General features: G+C 44.1%; 1 protein-coding gene across 2 annotated transcripts in view; it reads right to left on the bottom strand.

Moving 5' to 3' along the window:
• Positions 1 to 20,835, bottom strand: part of GCNT3 (glucosaminyl (N-acetyl) transferase 3, mucin type) — a 135,850-nt gene that overhangs the window by 101,066 nt on the left and 13,949 nt on the right. The window contains exon 2 of one of the 2 annotated variants that reach the window (XR_016217581.1): positions 3,641 to 3,874. The exons of the other annotated variant lie outside the window; for it this stretch is intronic. The gene's annotated coding sequence lies outside the window, so the exon portion shown is untranslated. The remainder of the gene's footprint in view (positions 1 to 3,640; positions 3,875 to 20,835) is intronic. 2 annotated transcript variants of the gene reach the window in all.

Here is a 20,835-nt window from a genome sequence, read left to right as displayed (position 1 = left end):
CTCTCCCCCACCATCTCTTTTTTCACAGTCTCAGTTCAGTAGCACCACAAATTCACTAGGTCCTAATCTCCTGTTAATTCACCCCGCCCAGAGTCAGGTTTTTCTGCTAGGCTCAGGGCCGGTGCAGACCTGAGGTCGCTCTGCTTATGACGTATGTCCAAGATGGCGCCTGCTCTTTGTCTTGCTCGCCTTTGAGAGGTGAGCGGAGAGAGAGAAACCCGTGTCCATATCAGTCACTTTTTTCTCTCTCTCTCTCTCTCTCTTCTAGTTAGCCTGGTGAACTTTTCCCCCCAGGTCGTTCCCTCTAGTCTCCTCTTTCCACTTGCCTGCTGGTGTCTTGGGCTATTGAGGTTTGGCTCACCTCGCGTTCCAGCGCTGGTGTGTTGAGTCTGCCGCTGGTGTCCCCAACTGTGGGCTCCCACGCTCTCCATGCAGGTCCACTGTGAATCACTCGTTCCGGAAGAGTTTCTTCTGCTGTTTCTTCCCCTACTCTTCCTTGAACCTGCAGTATCTCCACTTTCATTAAACTGTCTCTCCCCGGACTATCAGTGTGCTCCCTTCCTATTCCGCCATCTTGCCGAAGACTCAGTTTCTCACCTCTTGAATTCGGGTCTGTATTTCCTCTACTCAGATATTTCATAGGCACTCATTTGCATGTCTAAAGTAGGGGATGGTGTTGTGGCATAGCTTGTGCCCCCAGCACCAGTTCGAGTCCTGGCTGATCTACTTCTAATCCAGCTCCCTGCTAATGACCTGGGAAAGCAGCAGAAGATGGCTCAAGTCCTGGGGAATCCTGCACCACATACAAGATCCAGGAGGAGCTCCTGGCTTCAGCCTGGCCCAGCGCCAGCTGTTGTTGCCATTTAGGAAATGAACCAGTGGATAGGAGATTCATATTCATTAATTCATTCTCTCCCCCCCTAACTCTGCCTTTCAAATAAATTTTTTTTTTATTTGACAGATAGGGTTAGACAGTGAGAGTGAGAGAGAGAGAGACAGACAGAGGTCTTCCTTCCATTGGTTCACCACCCAAATGGATGCCATGGCCAGAGCTATGCCGATCTGAAGCCAGGAGCCAGGTGCTTCTTCCTGGTCTCCCATGCAGGTGCAGGGGCCCAAGTGCTTGGGCCATCCTCCAATGCCTTCCCGGGCCACAGCAGAGAGCTGGACTGGAAGAGGAGTGACCGGGACTAGAACCAGCACCCATATGGGATGCCGGCGCTGCAGGTGGAGGATTAACCAAGTGAGCCACAGCGCTGGCTCCATCAAATAAATAAATATCTAAAATTAGTCTGTTCATATTCCTTCCATTAACCATCTCCCTTCCCAAGCAAATCAACTTCTCTTCCAGATCTCCCTTCAGTGCAGGGTACCAAAGGCTTAAGAGAATCCCAGCAGTCATTCTTAACGCCAGCTTTTGATTTCATACCAACATATCAATGGGTTCTTTCAGTCCTGCCTATCACTAACAATACTGTATTTTCACCATTCTAAAGGGTTTGTGTATTCCAATAGCAGAAATTGTTCAGGAATTAAATAATGTAGAGAAATTACTTAACACAAAGCAGGTGCCCAGTATATAGCAGTGTTATTATCTCCTTACACTCTATATCAAATAGCCGCTAGGCAAGAGGAGGGGTCATGGCAGAGAGAGGTGTTACTGCTCTGTACCTGTGACCTTGGCTGGCCAGCAGAAGCAAGCCTGCCCCTTTGGGCAGCACAAGTGCTCTCATGTCTGTTCTCACATCCATGGGACCCTTTCACAGTGCATTTTTTATCTTAATTTGGATTTTTCACTTTCATCTGAAGAATCTTCAAAGGAATTACATCATAATACTGGTGTTTTCTGTTAACTAGGAGTTTCCCCCCAGTCATTTAGCAAACACTGAATAACTTCTTTTGTGCTAAGCACAAGTCCAACACCAAGGATTCATCAGAGGAGAAAGAAAAATAAATCAAATAACAAAGATGAGCCCTGCTTTCCTGGAGAGTTTCATGTACAAATATCTTAGAAGCATAGAAGAGTAACTGTTTTCTTTTCAATGTATTTGAGAAGCAGAGCAACAGGGACAGACAATCTAACAAAGAGAGGGCCCATCCTCTGGTTCACTCCCTAAGTGCCTGCAGTGGCCAGGACTGGGCTAGGCCAAAACCAGACACCAGGAACTCAATCCAGGTCTCCCAAGTGAGTGGCAGGGACTCAGTTACTTAGGCCATCGCCTGACTCGTGCCAGGCTCTGCAGTAACTCGAAGTTGGAATTGGGAGCACAGCCAAGACTGGGATCCAGGCACCCCACTAGGGGATATGGGCATCCTACGTGCCATCTGAATCTCTCGGCCAGAGACCTGCCCCTCTCAACTTGGACACAATTTGAGGCTTACAGAAAAGTCACAAGAATTGTACAAAGAATTCTATGATACCCTTCATGATGTCATGATGTTCCCTACGTTTCAATGTTTTATTTGCTCTTTAAACCATGTAAAAATCAGTTATAGACATGGTTCCCCCTACACATCCCTGGATATTTCAGCTTGTATTTCCTAAAAAAGAAAATTCACTTAAACCACCACAGTACACTGGAACCTCTGAAGATGAATGCTGATACAACTGTGCAATCCAATCTGCAGATAGGCCATTATCATTCTCGCTTTGCCAACTGTCCTAATTAAGTCTTTAGCAAAAGAAAATCTTAGACTTTGCTCTGCACTTAGTTGTCAGGCTCTTTCATTTTCTGGAATCAAACACTTCCACAGTCTTTGTACTTGATACTTTGGTGGGCTGGAAGAGCATGGGCAGTTGTCTTGTATCTTGTACCTCGGCTTTGTCTAACTGTTCCTCATGATTAGGGTCACAGTTTGCACTCCGGGTGGGAATGCCAGACATTCGGTTGTACTCTTCTCCATAATGAAACAGTTTTAAACCAATTGATACTGAACACATGGATTAGCTAGAAATGGCATTGCTGGTAGAGATTTGGCTATTCTTTGCAAACCGGAGGAGTTGGAAAAGCTTATTTAGGGATACTGATTGTCACTCAGAGCTAAAGGTTTGTGGAAAGGATGCAAGCAACTCTCAAGAGAAGTACTAGGTTTTTCAGCATTCTACAATCCGGTGAAGGACAAAGCTCAAATCTGTGGGTTAAATAGAATTGTAGAAGGGAACATCCCACACTTTTCATGATCCCTTGAACTTATATTTTTACCTCATAGAGAGGCTAAAGAAATCAAGATTGCAAGCCCATTTATTAGAGATGAAGGTGACAGCCTGTGCTACTTAAGTGACCCTGAAGCATCTTTATGCTCTTGTTTCAAGATTGAACACTCAAACTTCGTGACACTTAAGGAAGATCATAAATGTATGTTAGTGTCAGTTATTTCATAATCAGTACATTTGATAAAAAAATGTACATGCTGAGGTAAGCATTCTGTTGTACTTTGTACAATGCCCCTTCGTGTACCATACACCTAACCAGTCACTAAATTCAGAACTGTACCATGGTATAGCATGAGATTTTTTATTATTTTGTACTCTATTAATGAATAGAGAATTACATAAGCTTGCACATTTTCCTAAGTTCAGACAACTGACAGAGTCCTCAGAGAACAAAAAAATAAGCAGCAGGAAGAATAAATTCCACACCTGTCTTCACTGATCCAGGAAAATACCCTCAGGTACTGATCTGGAGTGTTTCCAATCAGAACACAATAGTCTATGTTTCAGCTTTCAGGAAATTTCTGAGTTCAAGGTGTCCCAGAAAATCTGGAGGTGATTAGCCATTGGTGATGTCAGTAGCACTTGGATTTTCTTATCACGAGATCTTTATCAGTTCAACAGGAAAACCAGAATTGACTCTTTAGTTGGTACACATGTTGTCTGGAGTAAAACAAAAGGTAACATTTCATTCCTCACTCCCAGAAAAGCCATATTTTTTATTTATTGTATAAGATACAAGGATAAGGAGGTGATATTGGGGCTTTCCTATGAATAAGAAAAGAATTCAGGCATGTCACTAGGTCAGAACTCACAGTCCAGTCCACCACATCATTTTAATCTTTTTTTTTTACAATGATAAGCTTATATTAATGATCAAGATCAGAACGCACGATCGAACTTAAAGTTAGATAAATATGTACTATTTAATTTTGTGAAGGGCCTCGAAAAAGTTCATGGAAAATAGGCCTTATCTTTTTCTTCCATTTTTCCATGAACTTTCTGAAATACCCTCATTGCATAATGTCATTCTGAATTCATGGATTCATTGTTTAAACATAAATTACCAATGCATAGTAAGCAAAGGAAAACCCCGTTAAATGACCCTTCTGATTTCCAAACCTTCCTGGACAACAGATGGTTTTAACTATGTTTATGTATCACACACAGATTAACCGGTGACCCCAAAGTCACCTGTAGTGGAAGGCCAACTAATTCCCTGTAGGATTTCTAGACTTGGAACAGCTTATCAGTGCCATCAGGAGCTTTTTCTAGAGACTCAAACAGAACTGAGTTAGTCCAGAAGATCACCTTTCTTTTGTGAAGGATTTTTTTGATCATTTAATTTTTAAAATACTGAATTCACACCATTCAAAACTATAATCATAGAGAAAGCTTACGAAGACTCCCATTTTTAGTAACTGCAAATTTGATCATTTGGACTAGCCTTCCCATTGAGAAAAACTCAAAAAGAAAAATGTATTTTAATCTGCGTAGCATATCTAAAGGCTAAAGAGATAGCAAAGAATTACTGGGCCATGATTCGGGAGAGGAAGAGGATGTAGCAGAGTAACCTGTCATTTGGGACAGCTTCGAGTCAGGTGTAATCTTCAGACACTGAAAATCTATCAGAGATAAGCTCCTAACTTGGGGGCAGGGGGGGGAAGGGTGGCACCGAAGTGGAGAACCTGATGATTTGGTCCATGCCCCCTCAGAGCTATACTGCAAGTTAGATAAGGGGTCAGCAAGCTTCAGGCCAGCTTTGAGTCACCGGGGGGGCCAGAAAAGCAGTCTCTAGAACTGGATGAAGATAACTCCCAGGCAGGTGACTGAGGCCAACCAAAGTTCTGTCTAGCAAATTCTTTCAACAAATAGATCTTAAACACGAAGTCCATCAACACAACCAGATCTGACCTACATGTACAAGAGTCCATACACCAAAAACAGAAGTACCCACAAAAAAGGCTTCCAATATTGAACTATCCAATACAGCCTCTAAAATTGCTCTGCTTACTCTGACCAGGGAGACAAAAGATCACATCAAACATCCTGGCAGAGAAGTGGACACTTGGAATTCTAATTCTTCAAATGAGTTTCTGCTAACACCGAAAAACACAACTATTAAGAAGTTAATGAGAGCCGGCACCATGGCTCAATAGGCTAATCCTCCACCTGAGGCGCCTGCACACCAGGTTCTAGTCCCAATCAGAGCACCGGATTCTGTCCCGGTTGCCCCTCTTCCAGGCCAGCTCTCTGCTGTGGCCCAGGAGTGCAGTGGAGGATGGCCGAAGTGCTTGGGCCCTGCACCCCATGGGAGACCAGGAGAAGCACCTGGCTCCTGCCTTTGGAATAGCGCGGTGCGCCAGCCACAGCGGCCATTGGAGGGTGAACCAACGGCAAAGGAAGACCTTTCTCTCTGTCTCTCTTTCTCACTGTCCACTCTGCCTGTCAAAAAAAAGAAGTTAATGAGGAGCTGGCACTGTGGTTTAGCGGGTAAAGCTGCTACAGCAGTGGAGGATGGTCCAAGTCCTTGGGCCCCTGCACCCACATGGGAGACCTGGAAGAAGCTCCTGGCTTCGGATCAGCTCAGCTCTGGCTGTTGCAGTCATTTGGGGAGTGAACCAGCAGATGGAGGACCTCTCTCACTCTCTGGCTCTACCTCTCTCTGTAACTATTTCAAATGAATAAAATAAATCTTTAAAAAAAAAAAGTTACACAGGGGCCGGTGCTGTGGCGTAGCAGGTAAAGCCATCACCTGTGGAGCTGGCATCCCATGTGGGCGCTGGTTCTAGTCCCAGCTGCTCCATTTCTGATCCAGCTCTCTGCTATGGCCTGGGAAAGCAGTAGAAGATGGTCCAAGTCCTTGGGCCCTTGCACCCATGTGGGAGACCCAGAGGAAGTTCCTAGCTCCTGGCTTCGGATTGGCTCAGCTCCGGCCATTGTGGCCATCTGGGAGTGAACCAGCAGATGTAAGACCCATCTCCCCACCTTTTTCTCTCTCTCTCTCTGCTTCTCCTCTCTCTGTGTAACTGTGACTTTCAAGTAAAATAAATAAATCTTTAAAAAAAAAGTTATATACCTGAGATGTAATCTAGCCATTCTACTTCTAGATACTTACCCAAGAGAATAGGAAATATGTGTCCATATAAAGACTTGTGTGTCAATACTTATAGCAGCATTTATTGTAATATTTTAAAAAGAAAAACCAGAAACCCCCAAGTGTTCATCAACAGGTTAAGTGGACAAATTATAAAATGCCAACTAGTCTACAGTGTCCAGAAGCAGATCATTGGTTATTTATGGGAGGAGAAGAGAGGGAAAAGAGGGGAGAATTGCCAAGGTGTAGGAGGAAAGCTCAGAACAGAGTGTGTTCATGCTCTTGACGGCACTGATGGCTTCACGTGCATGGATATGTATCAGAAACTTGTTGAATACTTCAAGTGTAATTTATTCTACGTCAATCAGACTCACTAAAACTTTGTGTGTGTGTTTTTTTTTAACTATATTGAGTAGTTGTTCCCTAGGTGGCTGAATAGAGGTTTCCAAGATTTACCTCTTCCTCCATAGAAAGGATGAAAACATCAACAGCTGCATTTTGAGATGGTGCCCAAGGAAGGAGAACAGAACTCAGTGAGGGAGTAACAGGAACCTGGTAGGACACAGAGTTGGGAGGGCAGCACGGAGACAGGAACAAAGTCAACTGGCTACTGAGACCCTGGCCCCATGGCCAGGAGAATCCCCAGTGCCAGAGAAAGGGTCAACAGGAAGCCTCAGCAGAGGCCGCCTGCATGAGTGCCTTCCAAGGGCAATCCAATGGACCGAGGAATCCACATTGGCCACACACCAGGGGCCCAGAGAGGAGGGTCAATTGGAAAACTCATGGTCGCTTGAGTTCAGTGAAGGAGCTCACATTCTACCCGCCATGCACCCAGAGCACAGGCTGAGGTGGTGTCGCACCATCATAAAGGGCCACTGTCAGAATCAATAATGCACAGGGGGACTGAAGCCCCTGCATATCCCCATCCCTGCGACCCTGTAGACATTCCACCACAGCAGCAAAAGACTGCAGCCTCCGAGTCCAGCTGGATCCCACAAAGCAACTGTGGCCCCAGCACCCAGCCATTGCACAAGAGCAGTGGGTTCAGAACAACTGGAGAATCCTGCTTCCAAGACCCACAAGTAGGACTTCCTGCTTGCTCTGCTTTGAGGCCCAGCCCCCTCCACTACTTCTCCTCCCCTGCCACCCAGGGCATTACTAACCGCCACTAGGACCCAGACATATAGGGACTCCCAGCCAGGGATCCCATGACCCTAGCCCAGTCTGCCCACCACTGATCATAAAATGTACAAACTCGGGGCTGTGTTTATGAGCTTGGGATCTGGCGTGCTTGGCCCATTGCCAGCGCCTCCCTGCTGCCCAACTCCTCCCTAGGACAGTGTACACACGCCCATTCCTGGCATCAGCGCTGCCCAGAGGCTTCAGCCCACTCCCAGAGGAGTGCCTCTGACACAGCTCTGGCCCCGCTCACATTGTGGCGAGGGGCTCTGTGCATCTGGCCCAGTTGCGGGACACTCTAACCCACTCCCAGCACCAATGCTGCTCCTGTGACTCCAGTCTCTCGCTCAGCTGGTGGCTGGCAGCCTGTGTTCCAGAGATCCCAGCAACTCTGCTTAGCCCCAGGAGCAGGAAGAGCCCCTCCCCTACTGCCACCAACAACGACACCACCAAGAAATGATACAGGAACACTATACTACTATATCCAACTGGAACTAAAGCCTGAGTAGCCTACCAAATAAATGGACATCCAAAGACACTTTTTGGGATCAAACCTCAAGTAAACTAAGGCTACCCATTAAAAAAATAGAAATGATTAATCCAAAAGATGCACAGATCCCAACAGAGACACAAGAACTATGAAAAAGCAAGGCAATGTGACATCACAAAAGGAACCCAGTAATACTTCAGTATCAGACTTCAAAGAAAGTCATGACCGATAAAGGATTCTAACAATTCCTGTAAGGACACTCAAGAGGTTTAAGGGAGCACAGAGCTCAATGTAATCAGGAAAACGATACATGGGTACCTGTGGGGAGCAACTGAGACTAGACTAAATTACTAGAACTAGGACTAATTCTATGCATCTGCTCTTTCACATTATGGCGCTGAGAGAGAGCAAACGACTTCTATGCAGCTGCCTCGCCAATTTGTCTAACAAGTGGCAGGAGCTGATCCTGCTCCTGATTGGAGGAGAGCAGCGTGCTCGGCGTGTGGGTAGCAGAGCATGGATTGGTGGAAGAGGACTATAAAGGAGGAGAGACAGCAGGCACCAGGAACATCTGAGGAACATCTGAGCAGCCCCCGAGAGAGCCGGCCGGCGGTGTGCCGCTCCTCCGTGGAAGCGGGGAAAGCGGTGGGGTGCCGCCCCTCCGCGAAGGTGGGGGGGCCGGCAGCTAACCCGGGATGGTGTCGTTCCTCTGTGAGTGAGGGAATGGCAGCTAACCCGGGAAGAGCCGGGCAAAGAGAACAGCGCAGGGTCCAGTGTCGTTCCTCCGCAAATGGGGGAGCGACAGGTACCAATGAGAAACTCGGCAAAGAAACAGAGTTCTTGAAAGGAAGCACACAGAAATCTTAGAAATGAAGAAGTCAGTAAGTCAGGTAAAAAATACAGTTGAAAGCCTCAACAACAACCTAGATCAAGCAGAAGAAAGAACATCTAAACCTGAAGACCAGTCTGCCCAAACATCTCAGTCAGACTGAAGAACTAAACAGAATGAAGACAGCTACATAATGGTCTGAGGCACCATTCAACAAATACTGAACTCTGGTAAACTTGGAGAGAGAAGAAAGCAGTAAAGGCATAGAAAACCTAGTCAATAAAACACACAAAAACTTTCCCCATCTGGAGAAAAATATGGACCTTGAACAGACATGACCAAGAAAGATCCTCACCATGGCCAGCGCTGTGGTGCAGCAGGTTAAAGCCCTGGTCTGAAGCACTAGCATCCCATATGGGCACTGGTTCTAATCCCGGCTGCTCCTCTTCCAATCCAGCTCTCTGCTATGGCCTGGGAAAGCAGTAGAATATGACCCAAGTATTTGGGCCCCTGCATCCAAGTGGGAGACCCGGAGGAGTCTCTGGGCTCCTGGCTTCGGACCGGTGCAGCTCCGGCCATTGCGGCCATCTGGGAACCAGCGAATGGAAGACCTCTCTCTCTCTCTGCCTCTCCTCTCTCTGTGTAACTCTGACTTTCAAATAAATAAATAAATCTTAAAAAAAAAAAAAAGATCCTCACCATGATACATTATAGTCAGAAAGAGAAGAGTCTAAACTCTGCAAGAGACAAGTGCCAAGTCACTTTTAAAGGAATCCTCATTAGATGAAGAGATTTCTCATCAGAAATCTTATAGGCTAGGAGGGAATAGGTGATATATTCCAACTTCTGAAAGAAAAAACTGCCAATTTCCAACTAAGAATTCTTTACCCAGTGAAGTTTTTTAAAAGAAAAAGATAGTTATTTTATTTATTGCGCAGAATGACAGAGAGAGAGGGCAAGAAGGAGACAAAGATCTTTCATCTGCTGGTTCCCTCCCCAAATGGCCACGATGGTCAGGACTTGGGGCTGAAACCAGGAGCCTGCAACTCCATCTGGGCCTCCCTCATGGATAGCAGGGATCCAAGCACTTGGGCCATCTTCTGCTGCCTTCACCAGCAAGAAGCTAGGTCAGAAGGGGGGGGGGGGGCTGGCCGCCTACAGCACCATCATCCCACATGGGCAACGGTTCAAGTCCCGGCTGCTCCACTTCTGACCCAGTTCCTTGCTAAGATGCCTGGGAAAGCAGCTGAGGGTGGCCCAGGTACCCATGGAGGAGACCCCTGATGAAGCTTCTGAATCCTGGTTTCAGCCTGGCCCAACCCTGGCTTTTGTGGTCATTTGGGGAGTGAACCAGCAGATGGAAAATCTCTCTCTCCCCACCCCATAACTCTGCCTTCCAAATGAATCTAAAAAAAAAAAAAAAAAGCAAAAGTAGCAAAGTAGGGGAGCAGAGATTAACCCAAAGCACCACAATGCTGCCCCTGTGAAGGCTTTTTTCTTTCCACAAAAGAATGAGAAATCAAGACCTTTCAAGAGAAGAAAACACTGATTGAGTTGATTACCATCAGAACAAGCTTAAAGATACTTAACAAAGTCCTAGATTCAGAAACAAAGAAGGAAAACTGCCATCCCACCTGAAAAAGAATCAGATATATTCAAACTGAAGAGTTTCTTTAAATGACAGATTGAAACCAGTATTTATCAATGACAGCTCTGAATGTAAATGGACTAAATTATCCATGGACACAAACTGACTAAATGGATGAAAGAGCAGGACTCTCCCATACAGGCCCTATCAGAAACTCACTTCACCAGTAAAGATACACACAGACTGAAAACATTCAATGAATGGAAAAAATATTTCATGCAAATGGAATCTGAAAGAAGTATATGCAATATTAATATCAGATAAAATTGACTTTAAGAGAAAAACCGTAAAAGGAGACAAAGGTAGGTCACTATATAATGATCAATTCAACAAAAATACCTGACAATTATAAATGTTCCTTTTATCTAATTCCAGAGCATCCAATTTACAAAATAAACATTAAGAGAGCTAGAGAGAGAGATAACTCCAATACAGTAATAGTGAGGGACTTCGATATCTCACATTCATCAGTGGGCGAATCACCCAGTCCAAATATCAACAAAGACATCAGGGTTAAACTACACTACAGACCAAGCACACTCTACAGACATTCACAGAACATCCCATCTAACAGTTGCAGCATACGCATTCTTTTCATCAGCACATGGACTATTTTCCAGGATAGACTATGTGTTAGACTCAAAACCAGACTCAACAAATTTAAAAAGATTGAAATCCAATCACTTGTCTATTTTGGCGACAATGGAATAGAACTAGAAGTCAACAACAAAGCAGCTCTAGGGATTATATGAATACATAGAGTCTGAACAACATGTTTTGGAGTGAACAACAGGTCACTGAGATCAAAGGGCAAAGTAAAAATAGTTTGGGGGTGGGCATTGTGGCTCAGTGGGTTGAGCCACTAAGAACACTCACATCCCATATCAGAGTGCCTGGGATGAAGTCCCACCTCCAATTCCCATCAGGCCTCCTGCTTACACACATCCTGGCAGGCAGATGACAGAGTTCCTTCGTAAGAGACCCACAGGAGCTCCATATTCTTGGCTTTGGCCTAACCCACCCCCAGCTATTGTGAACCTTTGGGGAGTGAACCAGCAGATGGTTGATTCTGCTCCCACTGCCCCGCCTCTCAAATGTAAAGAATGATAAACATTTTTTAAATTATTTTAAACTAATGAATGTGGAAACAGTATACCAAATCTTATGAGATATAGCAAAAGCAGAACTGAGAAGTTTATAGCCATAATCATATATATTGAAAAAAAAAATCAGAATTTATCAGACAATACCTAGAAAAACAAAAAACCAAAATTTGTAAAGACTACAGCAGAAACAAATAAAATATAAACTACACAAACAATACAAAAGATCAACCAAATGGCTAGTGTTTTGAAGACACAAAAATCAGTAAACCTTTACCCAGGCTAATCATGAAAAAAGACCCAAATAAGTAAAATCAGAGATAGAAAGAGATATTATACATTATACCACAGAAATACAAAGGGTCATTAGGGATTACTATATATAACAACAAAGTTAAAAGTCTAGAAGAAATGAATAAATTTCTATATACATACAACTTATAAAAATTAAACTATGCTTAGAACCTCTGTCCGTAATATGTTGTACTATGAGAATTAACTGCAAAACTAGTATTCAAACAGTACTTTATACTTTGTGTGTCTGTGTGGGTGCAAACTGTTGAAATCCTTACTTAGTATAAAGTTCATCTTCTATATATAAAGATAATTAAAAATTAATCTTAATGAAGAATAGGATGGGAGAGGGATTAGGAGATGAGATGGTTTGTGGGTGGGAGGGTGGTTATGGGGGGAAGAACTGCTATAATCCAAAAGTTGTACTTTCAAAATTTGTATTTATTAAATAAAAGTTTTCTATTAAAAAGAAAAAAGAAAAAGAAAGAAATTGAACTATGAAGAAATAGAAAACCTGAACACACTAGTAACAAGGAATGAGGCTGAGGCGCTGGCAGATTAAAGCTGCAGCCTGCCACATAGGCATCCCATATGGGGATCGGTTTAAGTCACAGCTGTTCCACTTCCAATCCAGCTCCCTATTAATGAACCTGGGAAAGCAGCAGCAGAAGGCCCAACTACTTGGGCCCCTGCACTCATGTGGGAGACTGAGAAGCAGCTCCTGGCTCCTAGCTTCAACTTGGCCCAGCCCTGGCCATTGTAGCCATATAGGGAGTGAAACAGCAGAAGGAAGCTATCTACCTCTCCCTCTCTTTAACTCTGCCTTTCAGGCAAGTAAAATCAATACTTTAAAAAAAAAAAAAAAAAGGATGAGATTGAATTAGTCAAAGGTCTACCAATAAATAAAAGTGCAGGATCAAATGGCTTTAAAACTGAATTTTATCAATTTTTTCTTGTTGTGTTTTGTCTTAAAGATGTATTTATTTGAAAGGCAGAATTACAGAGAGAGAGAGGGAGAGACCATCTTCTGGTTCACTCTCCAAATGGACACAAGAGTCAGGGCTACAGCAGGCTGAAGCCAGGTGTTTCATCCAGGTCTCCCACATGGATGGTAGGGGCCCAAGCACAGGGGCCATGCTCCACTGCCTTCCCATGTCCATCAGCAGAGAGCTGGATCAGAAGTGGAACAGGTAGGACACAAACCAGTGCCCAAATGGAATGCTGATGTGGCAGGCAGTGCCACAACCTTATCAAACTGTTAAACAGGAGCTGACATCAATACTTCTCAAACTATTCCAAACAGTAGATATGAGGGAAACCTTCTATGTTCATTTTATGAGGCCGGAATTGCTTCGATTCCAAAGACACAAAAACAACAAAAAGGAAAACTACGAACCAATCTCGCTAGTGAATAGTGATGCAAAAATCCTCAACAAAATCCTAGCCAACTGAGTCCAACATCACAGGAAAGATATCATTCACCATGACCAAGTGGGATTTATCCCAGTGACACAAAGATGGTGCAACATATGCAAATCAATTAGCATAACACATGGCACCAACAGAACGAAGGTTAACAATGATAATCTCAACAGAAGCAGAGAAAGCATTTGATAAAATTCAATATCAATGATTTTAAAAAAAAGAAATCCTGAACAAAAAAGAAAAATCAAGTATGAAAGTAACATGCTTCAACACAGTGAAGGCTATATATGGTAAACTCACTGCCAACATCATAGTGGATGGGGAAAAGCTAAAGCCATTTACTCTAACATCTTGAAACAGTCAAGGATATCCATTCTCTAACATTTTTTTAAAAAGTAAGTTTATGGGGCCAGTGTTGTGAAGTAGTGGGTAAAGCCTCCACCTGCAGTGTTGGCATCCCATATGGGCACTGGTTTGAGTCCCTGCTGCTCCACTTCTGATCCAGCTCTCTGCTTATGGCCTGGGAAAGCAATAGAAAATGGTCCAAGTGCTTGAGTCCCTGCACCTGCATGAAAGACCCATAAGCTCCTGGTTTCAGATTGCCACAGCTCCAGCCGTTGTGGCCCATGGAGAGTGAACCATCCAACAGAAGACCTCTCTCTTTTTGCCTCTGCTTCTCTGTAACCATACCTTTCAAATAAATAAATCTTAAAAAAATAAAAAAAGTTTATTTAGTATTTTATTTGAGATATACAGAGATAGTAAAAGAGAGATGTCTTATCCACTGGTTCACCTCCCAAATGCCTTTAAGAGCTGGGCCAGGCCAAAGCTAGGAGTTGGGAACTCAATCCGAGTCTCTCACATAGGTGGCAGTGTCCCAAGTACCTGGGCCTTCAAGGTACACATTAGCAGGAAACTGGATTTGGGAGTGAAGCCAGAAATCGAACCCAGGCACTCTTACAGGGGATGCAGGCATCCCAAACAGCATCTTAACCACTACACCAAACACCTCTAACACATTCACAACTCTTATTTATTATAGTACTGGAGCTATTAGATACAGCAATCAGACAAGAGAAAGAAATAAGATATATAATTAAGAAAGAAAAAATTATCTTTGTTTGCAGATGTCATGATTTAAGATATAGAAAAATTTAAAGACTATCAAAAGGCCATTAGAACAGATAAATGAATTCAGTCAAGTGACAGGTTACAAAAATCAACACACAAAATCAGTAGTATTCTTATATCCCAATAGTAAACCCACTAAGTCAGGCCTTATGAGAGCAAATCTATTTGCATTAGCTACAAAAAATAAACTACTTGGTAATATATTTAACCAAGTATGTAAAAGACATTTTACAAAAAAAAATTTTTTTTCAGAACACTAATAAAATAAATGGAAGAAGATACCCCAAAAAAGGGTAAAGCTTCCTCTGTTCATGGATTGGAAGATTATTAAAATGTTCATGCTAGAGCCGGCACTGTGGCGTAGCAGGTAAAACTGCCGCCTGCAGTGCTGGCATCCCATATGGGTGCCGTTTCAAGTCCCGGATGTTCCACTTCCGCTCCAGCTCTCTGCTATGGCTTGGGAAAGCAGTGGAAGATGGCCCAAGTCCCTGGGCCCCTGCACCCATGTGGGGGACCTGGAAGAAGTTCCTGGCTTCGTTTCGGCCAATTGGAAAATGAACCAGTCGATTGAAGATCTCGATCTCTCTCTCTCTCTCTCTGCCTCTCTCTCTGCCTCTCTGTGTAACTCTTTCAAATAAATAAATTTTAAAAAAAAAAAGTTCATGCTGTCCAAAGCGGTTTACAGATTCAATTCAATCCCCATCCAAATATCAATGACATTCACAGAACTGGACAAAACAAACCCAAAATTCATATGGAAGAACAGAAGACCATGAATAGCCAAAGCAATCCTGAATACAAAGAGCAAAGCTGGAGGCATGACAATACCAGATTTTGAGACATACCCTACAACTATAACAATCAAAAGGGCATGGTAATGGAATAAAAACAGTAGACCCTGGAGCTGGCACTGTGGCACAGCAGGTTAATGCCCTGGCCTGAAGTGCCAGCATCCCAAATGGGCACTGGTTCCAGACCCAGCTGCTCCACTTCCGATCCAGCTCTCTGCTATGGCCTGGGAAAGCAGCAGAAGATGGCCCAGTCCTTGGACCCTTGCACCCACATGGAAGACCCAGAAGAAGCTCCTGGCTCCTGGCTTTGGATGGGTGCAGCTCCGGCCGTTGCGGTCAATTGGGGAGTGAACCATCGGATGGAAAACCTCTCTCTCTCTCTCTCTCTCTCTCTCTCTACCTCTCCTCTCTCTGTATAACTTTTTCAAATAAATAAATAAATCTTTAAAAAAAAAACAGTAGACCCCACAAATGGAACAGAATAGAAATCTCAATGCATTGGCATAGGCATTAATTTTTGGTGCAAAAATTCCTAAGTAACAAATGAAAGTTGAGGGATGTGGGATAATGGGTACCAAAGAATAGGGGGCGGGGTTACAGGTTCTGCAGTACAGTGAGGTGGCTGTAGTCCACAGCACCATGCTATAATAAAGTATAAAGAACAGAAGAAAGAGCTGGCAGACTCAAAACACAAAAGAAAGATTAAGAAACAGAAAGGCAAATTGCCTGGTATGATCCATTAACATTGTGTGTACATACTGAAATTCTACACTGCATCCCACAAAAATGTGCAAGTATTATGGGGTGGGCACTTGGCACAGGGATTAAGGTGGCATTTGGGATGTCTGCATCTCACACTGAAGTGCCCGGGTTCAAGTCCCACCTCCACTCTGATTCCCACTTTCCACTGCTGTACACCCTGGAAGGCAGTAGGTGATGGTGACCTAGGTATTTGGGATCCTGCTACCCACAGGAGAGACCTGGATTGAGTTCTTAGATCCTGGCTTCAGCCTGGCCCAGGACTGGTTCCTGCAGGCACTTGGGAACTGAGCCAACTGATGGAAGTTCTGTCTCTATGCCTTTTAAATAAATTTCACACTATAAGCTTTTAAAATAAATATAAACTTTTTAACAATACAAACTTTTTTAAAATGTCCAAGTGTTAAAAGGTAGCCCAGCTGTGCCGTGGCTCACTTGGCTAACCTCCACCTGCGGCACCAGCACCCTGGGTTCTAGTCCCGGTTGGGGCGCCAGATTCTGTCCCAGTTGCTCCTCTTCCAGTTCAGCTCTCTGCTGTGGCCCAGAAAGGCAGTGGAGGATGGCCCAAGTGCTTGGGCCCTGCGCCCGCATGGGAGACCAGGGGGAAGCGCCTGGCTCCTGGCTTCAGATCGGCGCAGCGCGCCGGCCATAGCAGCCATTTGCGGGGTGAACCAACGGAAAAGGAAGACCTTTCTTTCTCTCTCTCTCTCTCTCACTGTCTAACTCTGCCTATCCAAAAAAAAAAAAAAGGTAACCCAAACTTTTTAAAAATTAATCCTTTAGAATACTAGATTGATTGCCATTGATTGCCTATTAAATTTGAAAAAATAAAAGTCTGACAGAGCACAAAAATGAGACTGCAGAAACAGGCACCTGGTCCAACAGAACAGCCCCTCTAGGTTTTTTTTTTAAGTTTTTATTTAATAAATGCAAATTTCATAGGTACAACTTTAGGAATATAGTGGTTCTTCCCCCCCATACCCGCCCTCCCACCTCCACTCCCGTCCCACCTCCTACTCCCTCTCCCATCGCATTCTTCACTAAGATTCATTTTTAATTACCTTTATATACAGAATACCAACTCTATACTAAGTAAAGATTTCAACAGTTTGCACACATACACACACACACACAAAAGGTGTAACATACTGTTTGAGAACAAGTTTTGCAGTTAATTCTCCTAGTACAACACATTAAGGACAGAGGTCCTACATGGGGAGCAAGTGCACAGTGACTTCTGTTGTTAATTTAACAATTGACACTCTTATTTATGACGTCAGTGATCACCCGAGGCTCTTGCCATGAGCTGCCAAGGCTATGGAAGCCTTTTTTGACCATAAACCTCGGGAGCAATTTGACCCTTAATATCAAAATGAAAGCCTCACTTTCTGATGTGCAATGCTCCTTCTAGGAACTTATCCTTTAGGTGTAATTGAATGTTTACAATAAAACATTAGTTTCAGATTATTTGCTGGTGGGGCCAGCACTGTGGCATAAAAGGTAGGGCAGCTGCCTACAGCACCAGCATCCCATGTGGGCACCGGTTCCAGTCCCGGCCACTCCACTTCCGACCCAGTTCTCTGCTATGGCCTGGGAAAGCAGAGAAAGATGGCCCAGGTCCTTGGGCCCCTGCACTTGCATGGGAGACCCAGAGGAGGCTCCTGGCTTCAGATAGGCAGCAGCCATGGCCTTGCAGCCAGTCAGGGAGTGAACCAGCGGATGGAAGACCTCTCTTTCTATCTCCTTCTCTCTCTTTGTAACTCTGACTTTTAAATAAATAAATAAATAAATCGCTTTAAAAAATTATTTGCTGGTGTGTTTGGTGCAGCAGCTAGGTCACCACCTGGGACACCTGCATCCCACGGCCCAGTGCCTGGGTTCAAGTTTTAGTTCCACTTATGATCCAGCTTCCTGCTGATGTAATACTCTGGGAGGCAGCAAGTGATGGCTGCAATACTTGGGCCCCTGCCACCCAGATGGGAGACCCAGATGGAGTCCCTGGTTCCTGGCTTTGGTCTGGTCCAGCCCTGGCAATTGCAGGCATTCAGACATTGAATAAGCCGATGGAAGATCTCTTTCTCTGTCCATATTTCAAACATTTTTTAAAAAGATTTATTTGAAAGTCAGAGTTACACAGAGAAAGAGAGAGGTCTTCCATCTGCTGGTTCTATCTCCAAATGGCAACAACCAAGGCTGAGCCAGACTGAAACTAGGAGACAGGAGTTTCATCCTGGTCTTCCACATAGAAGCAGGGGCCCAGGGACCTGACCCATCTTCCACTGCTTTACCAGGTGCATTAGCAGGGGGCTGAATCAGAAGAGGAGCAACTGAGACTTGAACTGGGGCCCATAAGGGATGCCTGCATTTCAGACTATGGCTTAACCTGCAGCGTCACAGTGCCAGCCCCTCAAACACATTTTTAAAAAAGATTATTTGTTGAAGCATTGTTTGCAATAGCAAGCTAGTAGAAACACTTCCATGTTCATAGAGTCTAATTATATTTAGTTAAAATTATAGGAAAATAGTGTAACAGAACACAATGCAGGTACAAAAAAAGGTGTAAAGGGTTCTTTATGTACTGGTAATGAAAAGATTCTCAGGCTAGATTTTTAAAAGGACAAAGGAAGAGCAGTATATACATCACCACATGCAGACAGTAAGGGCAAGAGTGAAAAAGAGTGAAAGTGAAAAGAACAGCCGCAGAGGTGGAGGTAATATTTGCAACACGTATAAGAGAATGTTCCTCGGGGCCAGTGCTATGGCGTGGCCAGTAAAGCCACCGCCTGCAGTGCTAGCATCCCATATGGACGCCAGTTCAAGTCCCAGCATCTCCACTTCTGATCCTGCTCTCTCCTATGGCCTGGGAAAGCAGTTGAAGATGGCCCAAGTCCTTGAGCCCCTGTACCCACGTGGGAGATCCAAAAGAAGCTCCTAGCTTCAGATTGGCCCAGCACCAACTATTGTGGCCATCTGGGGAGTGAACCAGCAGATGGAAGACCTCTCTCACTCTCTCTCAGCCTCTCTGTAACTCAGACTTTCAAATAAATAAATAAACCTTTAAAAAAAAAAAAAAAAGAAAAAGAAAATGCTCCCTTTTGCAATAAGAAAAAACAAAGTAAGATCAATGAGACTTGGATATTTATGAGAGAAAATTTAAATGACCAATGAAGATGAAAATATGCTCAACCTCATTAATATGTAGGAAAATGTCAATTAAACCCACCGTGAGATACCATTACAGGCCAGCTGGAATGGCTGAAGTTGAAAAGACTAAGAATACCAAGTGCTGGAAAGGGTATGAAGTAGCAGCAACTTTCATGGCCTGCTGATTTGAGTAGAAATTTATCACTTACAAATCAGCTTGGCAGCACCTATCAAGATTCAAGACATTTGTACTCTGGGACCAGTAACTCCATTCCTAAGATATATAGCCGACCAAAATCCAAACTTGTGTACTTGTCCACCAAAATGCATAAAGATGTTCCAAGCAGTTTATTATTTTTTTTATTTTTTTTTTATTTTTTGACAGACAGAGTGGACAGTGAGAGAGAGAGAGACAGAGAGAAAGGTCTTCCTTTTACCATGGTTCACCCTCCAATGGCCGCCCCAGCCAGCGCGCTGCGGCCGGCGTATCGCGCAGGAGCCAGGTGCTTATCCTGGTCTCCCATGCAGGCGCAGGGCCCAAGCACTTGGGCCATCCTCCACTGCACTCCCAGGCCATAGCAGAGAGCTGGACTGGAAGAGGGGCAACCGGGACAGAATCCGGCGCCCCAAACGGGACTAGAACCCGGTGTGCCAGCGCCACAGGCGGAGGATTAGCCTATTGAGCCACGGCACTGGCCTCTTCAGTATCTTAATTTGAATATCCTGACAGCAAGATTAAGAATTTTTGCTGGGAAGGTATCATTTCAAGTGAACTTCATTCTGTGCCCCAACCTCAAAATGCCAACAATAGAAACAGCATCTCTATGTTTGCAATGAACCTTGCTCTACACAAAAATGCAAACAAACCATGCCGATTCGCCTGTCAGAGTTTAATCAAAGTATAACTCAAGAAATAAGGCTCTCAGGTCCTAAGGGTGCCAGTGACTGCCATGTTCCTGGCTTCCAAGGTCATCAACTGAGAAAATACCCCAGAGCATAGAAATTTGGCGTGCCACACTGGGCAAACAACCTCAGAACTGAGGTCTCTCTGGTCTCTCCATCATCTTGGGTCCTCCTTATCTTGGAAGTAAACAGAGGCTTGCTCAGAAAGTTTCATATCTACCTCAATATCCAAGCTGCAAAGAGAAACACAACTGACTTCTTATTGAAACTTCACACACCAAAGAAGATGAAAATGAATTAGAGGAAGAGATGGAATCCAGAAGAACTCTGTCCCAGGCCATTGTTGGTTCTCTGGACCAACTCATTTCCCCTAAAAATATTTACTACTCATCCAAAATTGTATGTACCCCAGTTCTCTCTGCTTTGTGAAGAGGGCACTGAAGGTTCAGTCACCTGGCCTTTTGAGTTTCACATTTCATATGGCCCCTATTTATGCATGCTAATTGTGCAAATTTTTCCTCCTGTTAACCTACTGTCACTGTCTTAGTGACCTCAATTACTAAACCTTCAGAGCAAAGTTTGAACTTCCCTACACTCCTTGAGTCAGAAAGTCCTGGTTGTGGATGTTGTACCAAGTCTTAAGATGATGTGGACCAAAGAAAAAAAAGTTTACAAGTAATATCAAACAACACAATGAATTTATTCCTACAGTCCATTCCCACCACCACTGAGTTATTCTTAGTTGAAAAACATTGCCTTTGTGTTAATGTAGGGCAATGTTTTCACCTAAGATGAATGTTATTCCACCCGGTTGTGATGACATCATGAATA

The sequence above is a fragment of the Oryctolagus cuniculus genome, chromosome 12, assembly GCF_051225735.1.
Source record: "Oryctolagus cuniculus isolate XC-2025 breed Fujian yellow rabbit chromosome 12, ASM5122573v1, whole genome shotgun sequence".
In the NCBI taxonomy this organism is placed as follows: Eukaryota; Metazoa; Chordata; class Mammalia; order Lagomorpha; family Leporidae; genus Oryctolagus; species Oryctolagus cuniculus.
This window is presented reverse-complemented; position numbering and strand designations above follow the sequence as displayed.